The sequence below is a fragment of the Lissotriton helveticus genome, chromosome 12 (genome assembly GCF_964261635.1).
Source record: "Lissotriton helveticus chromosome 12, aLisHel1.1, whole genome shotgun sequence".
NCBI classification, from domain to species: domain Eukaryota; kingdom Metazoa; phylum Chordata; class Amphibia; order Caudata; family Salamandridae; genus Lissotriton; species Lissotriton helveticus.
Window position 1 is genome coordinate 884,782,349 of NC_136073.1, and position 10,187 is coordinate 884,792,535.

The following is a 10,187-nucleotide window of genomic DNA, read 5'->3' on the forward strand; positions in this document are numbered from 1 at the left end:
GAGCTCCGATGTATACAAGCTAGGCCACAGCCCAGCTTCAAAGCTCTGTCCAGACGAATTATGTTGTAGGTAGGAGACACTAGGAGGTCTAAGATAGGAGTGGAGGAGGGATTGAGCCAAGTTTCGGTGAGGATGATGATGTCTAAATCATTGTGTTGGATGAGGTCGAAGATATCTGAGGCATGTTTACTGGCTGACCTGCAGTTGAGTAGTACACATTTAAGTTGCACCGGAGTAAGGGGGGACCTACTATTTGTCTTCTCTTCTTATGCTTCTCCTTCTAACCTTTTGCTCCCCTTTACCCTCCTCAGCTTCTCACCGGATGCCCCCCACTGCCTGCTCCATCCTGCATGCCACCCTCACACCACCCTGCCAAGCACCCGCCACCTGTGCCTCCAGGAGCGTGTAGGTCTGGGCAGAATTTTGATCACATTGGAGTAATCAAACTAATTTTGGAAATTTCAGACAGAATTAGCGATAATTAAACAATTACTCTTGCTTATGAGTGATTTGGGGGGAAATATCCTGTCATGAGAGCACATTTAGCAAGCGCAAGCAGCCTTCTCGTGCACATTTTAGACTTAAGCAGGCATTTTTCCGCTAAGAAACAGCACTAAATGCTGAATTACTCTTCTTGCAAAGTTATGCCCAATCTCTTAGAATTGTCAGGTAATTCCGCGTGATTACTCTACCCTGAATTACGCAACTTACGCCCACCCCTAGCAGCAAGATATATATGCTTGAGGCGTTGAGTCTGGGCGCATGAACGCATTGGTTCACAGCAGGAGCTCATTAACCTCACACACCTGCTGCTTGAAGGAGGGCACAGGGAGCATTATTGTCCCCAGTCCCTGCATTGCAGGTTAGGATTGAGGTGCATAAACGTATCAGTAACTATGCGCAGGAATCATAGTACAGGAATAGCAGCGAGTGCGATAGGTTAGTGTTGGAATACCTTGTTAGAGCTCTGGAGGGTCACACTAATGTCTGTTTGTTGTTCATGTAGAGCAAGCCTAGCAGGGAGCGAAAAAGCTCTGTCTATTCTACTGGGGTTTGGAAACATGCAAAGCTGTGCACACAAAAGTGATTTACATCTATGGAAATGCACAATTACACACGGATCCTCCCTAAGTTCGACCCTCTTTAACGTATACATGATCTCTCGAGTCAGCATCATCCGACCTCATGACATCAACGTCCTCTCCTACGCTGGCGACACGCACTTATTCATTCTCTCCCTCATGGACAAAACGTTGAGTACTCGGATCAAGTTTAATGCCTGCATGACTGAAATCAGCCACTGTATGAAGACCAGCTGTCTAAAGCTGAACACCGACAAGACTCAAATCGTGATCTTCGTGAAGAGCACTTCGCCTTGGAACAGAGCTGGGACCGACACAGACCCCCGCCACCCGCAACAAGAACGTTGGGATCCTCATCAACAAGAAACTCAACAGGACCACCAGAGTCAACGCTGACACCGCCCCATGCTCCATACCTTGGAGATGATGACGAAGATTTCCAAATGGTTCCCAAACAGCACCAGGAAAACCGTAGTGCACGCCCTGATTACAAGCAAGCGGGAACAAATGACCACCCTCTATGCTGGGATTTAAAAAAACACACTCACCAGAAGGCTGCAGACCGTTCACAACAATCACATCGTCTTTCACAAACCTGCAGACTCCTCTGCTCGTCCAGACTCCTCACATCCCACGCATACGGGAAACCAGGCCTGGTGGGCGAGTTTTTTCCTACATGGCTCCTAATGGAAGGAGCTGTCAATAAACACAAGAGCCTTCTTCTCACTTGAATTCTGCAAGAAGCTGAAGACCTGTCCTTTCGGGGAGTCCCACTAGGCCCAGGTTGTGCTGGACGCACCTGCTCTGCACCAGGGCTCCCTCCCGGGGGGGGGGGGGGGGGGGGGGTAGCGTGCTCTACAAATCTTCACAACGCAACAAGTGAAGTGTAAAGATCGACCCACAGGGAGAATGTGTGAGATGCCCAGAATCACAAATTGGGGTCCTTTCTGGGGGTTCTCACTTGAATGCTGGACCCCCGCTTCCAAAGCGGACCCTTAGCACCAAAGGCCACCTCTTCAGGTGAGAATTGAGGTGCATTGACGGAGCTGTGTGGAGCTCCTAATACTGGAATACCCAGGAGAACTGAAGGACAGGATTGAGGTGTACTGGCAGAGCAATCAATGACTCCTAGTACCCAGGGCTTTAAGTGGGCCGGGTCTCACTGGCGCTGAGCACCGGCAGTTTTTTAAAGGGGACCTCCTAAGGGTCTCTATCAGGCTCTGTCTCGTGCCCTGGCACAGGAGCTCCTGCAGTGCCAGCAGGCTCATCATTGTGCGCTGCTCACACTGCTTCATTTCTCACTAGTAGAGAAGTTACGGCATTTCCGTCATGCCAGGTGTGCACATCGATGTGCGCTGCTCACTTCTCACTAGTGGAGAAGTCACGGCATGACGTCATGCCAGGTGAGCGTTGATGGGGACGGTAAATTCTTTAAAGAGTCATTTTCTCTGGATTTCCCTTCTTTTTTTAAACTCAGGAGCAGCAACATTGTTGTGGTGTCAGCAGGGCTTTAAGTGGAAGCTTTGTCAATATTATATACAAGCCACAGTTGCTGTTTATTTATCCTATGCAACTAACAACCATTGACAAAGCCAATAATCCGGATTTGTAGTTCTGATGTTCCTTGTTGTATCATATATCTGGATGCAATGACAGAAACAGCAAAATACAAGTCAGGCAGCACACTATGCTAAGCACAGATTTTTAGTGCAGGTGTTTTAAGCCATGCCCTTAATTACATTGGCCACGCCCCTTTGAGAGACCCTCCAGATTTTACATCCCACTTAAAGCCCTGCCAGTACTGACACTGCAGAGGGGTATGTGAGCCCCGGGCAGGGTATAATGGCGGAGCTGTGCGAGGGTCATGGAGTTCAAAGCAGCACCTGGAAAGCATACCTAGGACTTCGGCGCTGTATGGCTGCGCTGTGCTTGTATTAAAATACCAGGGGGAGCTGTAACTCCCAGTAGAGGTACACCCGGCGGAGCTGTGGGAGGGTCGTGGAGTCCCCAGCACCAGGAAAGTATGCACAGGACTCCGGCGCTGTAGCAGAGCTGTATGGATGTGCTGTCCTAGGGTTAGAATAATTGGGGGAGCTGTAACTCTCGCTAGAGGTGCACTGGCGGAGCTGGGAGAGGTGCAATACTGGTGTTCCTGGTGAGGTGTAATGTGCATTGTCTCTGACGTGATTTTAGTGCTATTCGGATATGGGTTCCTGTGCCCCAGGCCTCCGGTGCATTCGCTGGACTCGCCCGGGGTTCCTGTTCTGAAATAGCCTTCTTGTCAGCCTGGACTGAGGTGACAGCAAAGAGCTGCTCGCGCCGCCCCCCCCCCCCCCCCCGTTATCTTTAATATTCAGAATTAAACGCAGTTGTCACTGTACCAACCTCTCTCTTGTCTCCTTCCCTCTCGCTGTCGTCTCTCTTCAGACCTGGCGCTCGCCTCCAGCTGCCGGTACCCGGGTCCCTTGTTAGTCCCGCCTGGAGGTGCCCACGGGGAGCTCTGCGACAGAATGAGCGCCTCCAGGAAGTGTTGGCGCTTTACCTGCTTCCAAGGGAGGAAGCAAACCGGTTCTGCAGGCATGAGGCGGGATGCCTGGCCCACACCCGCCCGTGACCTCATGAACTCCCCCTACCTGCAGCGCCTCTCTGACCGCACAGCGCCTAGAGGGCGGAGGTGCGTGCCTCTGCAATGGAGACGCTTCACCATGAACTTCCAAGCAACGGGTGACGGCGCCTCAGGGCTCAGCCAGGGGCATCCCGTAGCCAGGGTGAACCCGAGCACTGATGCCAGCCTGGCAGGGAGGAGGGGTTTACAGAGGCATAAAGAGGACGCGGAGCAGTAGCTCCCTGATGGAACCTCTCATGCGCGAGGCGCTATAGACTGCGCACATCCGTGGCGAGGAATGGGCCAGCAGCCGTGCTTTACTCGCCTCCTGGAAATCAGCTGGGATAAGTTGTATTTTGCCAACAGACTTATCTAAAGCTAAGCTTGTTCGGGTGCACAATAATCTCTCCACCTGCCCTCTTTACTCTACGCAATCAGGCAAATCCATTAAAAAGATAAATAAATAAATATATATATGTATATATATATTCACTGAAAAAACCATAGGTTATAGACCATATATAGTTAGGAATTAGCATTTACAAAACCTTGAAAATTCACTGAAAAAACCATAGGTTATAGACCATATATAGTTAGGAATTAGCATTTAAAAAACCTTATTTTACTCACACAAAACCATTGAAATTCCATATATAGTTAGTTGCACTAACTATATATCGCGCACCCGCAATCCACTTCTGATCATGTCACATATTACATCATTCATGACATGGTCAGTGACATCACTGATGACATCACTGATGACATCTCAAATGACATCACTGATGACATCACTGATGACATCTCAAATGACATCACTGATGACTACATCCAGTGACTGTATAATTCTGTAAAGTTAAAATATGTCTTACATATTGAAGAATGACTGGATGTATAAGTGTCTTGATGAAGGATTTAGTAGGGGCATGGCTGACTGTATGAGTGACTGATTAAATGTGTCTCACTGAGTGCATGGGTTAGTGACTAAACTGTCTTAATTTGTGCATCATTATGTCTGTTGTTCTGTAAACTGCTGCATGTGTTGATCATTAGCTATATGATTAACTGTATGGGTTATTGATTGGTTGCCCAAGCATTTGTATGGGAGACTGAGTGTGTGTGTGGGTGGCTGGGAGGTGTATGACTCTCTGCATAGATGTGTGAGCAGTTGATTGACTGGATGTATGGGTTCAAAAGTGCACGTGGAAACAGCTGTATGGGCGGTTGACTGTGTGCATGAGTGTATTGGTGAGTGAATGGATATCTCAGTGCTACATGTCAAAGTAAGTACATATGTAAAACACAGTACATGTGAGAGTTGACATATATCAATAACTGTGCATAAGAGCCAGTGAATGTGTGAGTGGCTGTATGGATCATTGTGAACTTGTATCCAGGATTGTATAAGTGAGTAAATATGTTTTAGTATATGTTTGAATAAGTAAGGTGTGTATAACTGTATAGTTGAGGAAATGGAGGTGTGATTGATTCTTTGCATGACTGACTAAGTGTCTGAGTAACTCCATGGATGAGTGACAGTCTATGAGTGTCTGTTTACACTGAGTGTATCTAAGGTTATATTAGAGTCTGAAGAGGTTCATCGTATTATCACATGAATGATGTCATCAGTGATGTGATCAGTAATGTCAAATGAGATGTCATCAGTGATGTCATCAGTGATGTCATTTGAGATGTCATCAGTGATGTCATCAGTGATGTCATTTGAGATGTCATCAGTGATGTCATCAGTGATGTCATTTGAGATGTAATCAGTGATGTCATCAGTGATGTCACTGACCATGTCATGAATGATGTAATATGTGACATGATCAGAAGTGGATTGCGGGTGCGCGATATATAGTTAGTGCAACTAACTATATATGGAATTTCAATGGTTTTGTGTGAGTAAAATAAGGTTTTTTAAATGCTAATTCCTAACTATATATGGTCTATAACCTATGGTTTTTTCAGTGAATTTTCAAGGTTTTGTAAATGCTAATTCCTAACTATATATGGTCTATAACCTATGGTTTTTTCAGAGAATTTCAATGTTTTTTTAATAGCAAATATCATAAGCTGTCGAATGTCAAGTACGTGGTAATTAAAAACATTTTCGTGTTTATGCACACTGATCTGCTTTGAATGGTGCCCCCCCCCCCCTCATTTCTATTAGGAGTACTCTCTCTTTGCAGATAGTGAAGGGTAGTTAACGCAGGCCTTTGCCCCCGTTGTAATCCGTCGTGCCTGCTTCTCTCTCCATTTGATTGATTGTTATCCAAGTATTTACTGTTTTAGAATTGGTTCTCTTTGGTTCATTCTCTATTTACAAACAAACACAGAGTCGCAATACTCTGTTTAGTCTTTGCAGATAACGAAAAATCGTGTAAAAAAAGAAAAGAAAAGGAATCGAGCAAAATCAGTAGGCCACTAATGGGATCTCTTTTTGACCTCGCTAAAATAGAAACATTAGGAACAACCCCTCATGACAAATACAAAACTAGTGAGATGAACTGAACTCCACACAATGATGGCTGCAAAACAGCTCGGCTCCGCCACCCACCCCGCCCAAAATAACGATAAAGAGCGGCTGCCATGATTGGTTGCGGAATGGCCACGACGGAGCTACGAAATGGTGCTGCTCTCATGCTAACCCCAGCTTCAGTCTGAAACATCCAGAAACACTGTAGACTACCAATTCGATCAGTTCCGGTAGCGCCCCAATGTAACCCGGTAGAGAAGAACTAGCCCTCCCCTCTTTGACTGATGGTTCTTGTTGCCTGTCCCTTCTGTTGTCATTTAACAGAACTATTTAGCCTGCTGAAAGGGGTTGTGTTCCGACTGCTGGTTGGTGGAGACATTTTGACTATATTCTGGACCTGCGTTGTCGCGTAATGCGTCATATGACGCGCCGCGTTAGCGCATCCGGAAGTCATCCGGGGCGCGCAGCGCGTAACGTAAGCATAACAAGTCATGTGACTTGTTAATAAAACTTTTCATTGGTTCATTTTACTTTTCTTATTCTAATGATGAAAGGCTTGGTCATATGACCTAAAAATTACGCTTTTTATTACTTCCGAACATTATTTTTTCTTAAATATATGTTATAATGTTCCAGGCTAATGTACTTTCCCGGAAAATTTACAACTGTCCTGCAAGTAAAATATATTCTTTTTTCGAGAAAAAGAGCGTTTCTTCGTCCCATGACGGAGCCGTTGAGCAAAAGAGGGTCGACCTGCTGTCTTAGTCGCCGATACGCCTGAATATGAGATTCTTATCGATCACTTTATGTTGCAGGAGTAGAAAACACAACAGCCCTTGACCATTTATCTTTACTGCGTTCCTTCGTATTATACCTTTTACCCTTCATGTAATTGGTCTGCTTTATTTCACTTGCCTTTTAATGATTCTAAAACAGTGACTATTATTAAAAACTTTACCAATGTATATACTACTACCATGTTTTCTTTTAAAAACCTTTATTGTGAAAATTTCATTATACAAATACGAGCCTATAACCACGTGGGCCGGCCACGGAGCAAACTGTAATCGTATATGATGAGTAGACATTTACACTGTAGAGGAACGTAACGGGCGGGCCATTAGGTTGCAAGAACTAAGGTGTCTAACAGTTACGGAATCGGTGGACGTACATTTTATAATTAAAATACGACAGGGCCAGTTACAATAAAATTATCTACATATACATTTGCGGGCAAGTACCATGGGTGACGTTAATTCGAACTTTCAATAGTACAGTAATCAATAACACATCAGAACTTAATATCAATAGGGATGTCGAAATATTCAATCAATTCTCGTCCCCGCCCGCCATGTGCTTCAAAACTGCATACGTATCTCGTGATTTCAAGGTTCTGCAACCAGTACACAACAAGGAGTTACGAGTCCCATTTTTTCCGGCGCCATTTTGGGCGAGGACGGGCAGGTCCAGGATATAGTCAAAATGTCTCTACCAACCATCGACTATGATGATGTTCATATGCTGTATTTATTAGAGTAACACTCATCTGTCCACATGAAATTAATTTGCCACAATCTAAACATGTCATTTTAATCTTTCCAAAGTTCTTCTAAATATTTGGGACCGTTTCCCTTGCCTCTGATGCTGTCAGTGCCACTTCTTTGATGAATGTACTAGCAGGTCAGGGGTTCTCCTCCAAATCTCTCTTTTATGCAGCACTATAATTAATTGGTGCCACCTCTCCATATGACGATGCATGGTATAGTTACCATAACTATATTTTTTTTCGGTTCCTCTGGAGAGTTCATCGTGGCAGATGAAGCGTGTAACGTACCGGACATTTACCTTTTTTTGCATGTACAGGAAAGGAAAAAAAATTGAGCGTCCGAGTTCTAAGGTGTCCCAGGGCCATTTTAGTGGACCAGGCCCAAATCCAAAGAACAGGCCGCCATTTTGAGAGTCCTGTTGCAGCCGCCTGTCGCTGTAGCATCAAGAGCAGCCGAAACTCAGCTGAATGGCAACTGAAACGGTAAAGGGGCGCCCCACTACAGCAGACGAGCCTCCACCTGGGAAGGCCCGTTCACGCCGCCTCCCCCCCCCCCCTTCGGGCACCCCACGCCGTTATTCGGAGCAGTATTGTAGGATGGCCACACCAGTGCGGCAACTTGCTAGACATCACCTCGGTGGTAACCGAATCTCAGCCCCTTGTAGTGTCTCCTCTTAAGAAAATATTCTTGCGCTACCTTTGCCCCATTCACACATCGGTCCGCTACTGACGCCATCTCACAGGCTAATGGGGCGCCCCACGCCGAGTTTCAGCATTGTAGGATGACCACACCAGTACAGCAACTTGCTAGACATCACCTCGGTGCCATCCGGATCTTGGCATCTCAACGCCTAGTGGTATCTTCCATACAGAAAATATTGTTGCGCTGCCTTTGGCCCCATTCGCACATCGGTCCGCAACTGACACCATCTCACAGGCCAACAGGGCGCCCCACGCCGACTTTTACCATTGTAGGATGGCCACACCAGTACAGCAACTTGCTAGACATCACCTCGGTGCCATCCGGATCTTGGCATCTCAGCGCCTTGTGGTGTCTTCTATTCCGAAAATATTGTAGAAAATATTGTTGCGCTGCCTTTGGCCCCATTCGCACATCGGTCTGCAACTGACACCATCTCACAGGCCAACAGGGCGCCCCACGCCGACTTTTACCATTGTAGGATGGCCACACCAGTACAGCAACTTGCTAGACATCACCTCGGTGCCATCCGGATCTTGGCATCTCAGCGCCTTGTGGTGTCAGTCAGAAAATATTGTTGCGCTGCCTTTGTCCCCATTCGCACATCGGTCCACTACTGACACCATCTCACAGGCCAACAGGGCGCCCCACGCCGACTTTTACCATTGTAGGATGGCCACACCAGTGCCACAACTTGCTAGACACCACCTCAGTGCCATCTGGAACTTGGCATCTCAGCGCCTTGTGGTGTCTTCAATTCAGAATATATTGTTGCGCTGCCTTTGGCCCCATTCGCACATCGGTCCGCTACTGACGCCATCTCACAGGCCAACGGGGCGCCCCACGCCGACTACCAGCATTGTAGGATGGCCACACCAGTACAGCAACTTGCTAGACATCACCTCGGTGCCATCCGGATCTCGGCGCCCCACTGCAGATGAAGTGCCTCTCAACTATGAAACCACCACGGTGACATCCGGATCTTGGCGCGTTGTGCTGCCTTCGGCCTATTCGCACATCGGTCCGCTACTGACGCCATCTCACAGACTAATCGGGCGCCCCACGCCGAGTTTCAGCATTGTAGGATGACCACACCAGTGCACCTTACTAGACACCACCTCGGTGCCATCCGGATCTTGGCATCTCAGCGCCTTGTGGTGTCTTCTATTCAGAAAATATTCTTGCGCTACCTTTGCCCCATTCACACATCGGTCCGCTACTGACGCCATCTCACAGGCTAATAGGGCGCCCCACGCCGAGTTTCAGCATTGTAGGATGACCACACCAGTACAGCAACTTGCTAGACATCACCTCGGTACCATCCGGATCTTGGCATCTCAACGCCTAGTGGTATCTTCCATACAGAAAATATTGTTGCGCTGCCTTTGACCCCATTCGCACATCGGTCCGCAACTTAGACATCACCTCGGTGCCATCCGGATCTTGGCATCTCAACGCCTAGTGGTATCTTCCATACAGAAAATATTGTTGCGCTGCCTTTGACCCCATTCGCACATCGGTCCGCAACTTAGACATCACCTCGGTGCCATCCGGATCTTGGCATCTCAGCGCCTTGTGGTGTCAGTCAGAAAATATTGTTGCGCTGCCTTTGGCCCCATTCGCACATCAGTCCGCTACTGACACCATCTCACAGGCCAACAGGGCGCCCCATGCCGACTTTTACCATTGTAGGATGGCCACACCAGTGCCACAACTTGCTAGACACCACCTCGGTGCCATCCGGATCTTGGCATCTCAGCGCCTTGTGGTGTCTT

At 47.3% G+C, this 10,187-nt stretch overlaps 1 protein-coding gene across 1 annotated transcript in view; it reads right to left on the bottom strand.

Moving 5' to 3' along the window:
- The window catches only part of LOC144797755 (cornifelin homolog), a 71,192-nt gene extending 67,389 nt beyond the window's left edge, over positions 1–3,803 (bottom strand). Inside the window, exon 1 of the mRNA XM_078668515.1 lies at positions 3,468–3,803. The gene's annotated coding sequence lies outside the window, so the exon portion shown is untranslated. The remainder of the gene's footprint in view (positions 1–3,467) is intronic.
- Between the last annotated feature and the right edge of the window lie 6,384 nt (positions 3,804–10,187).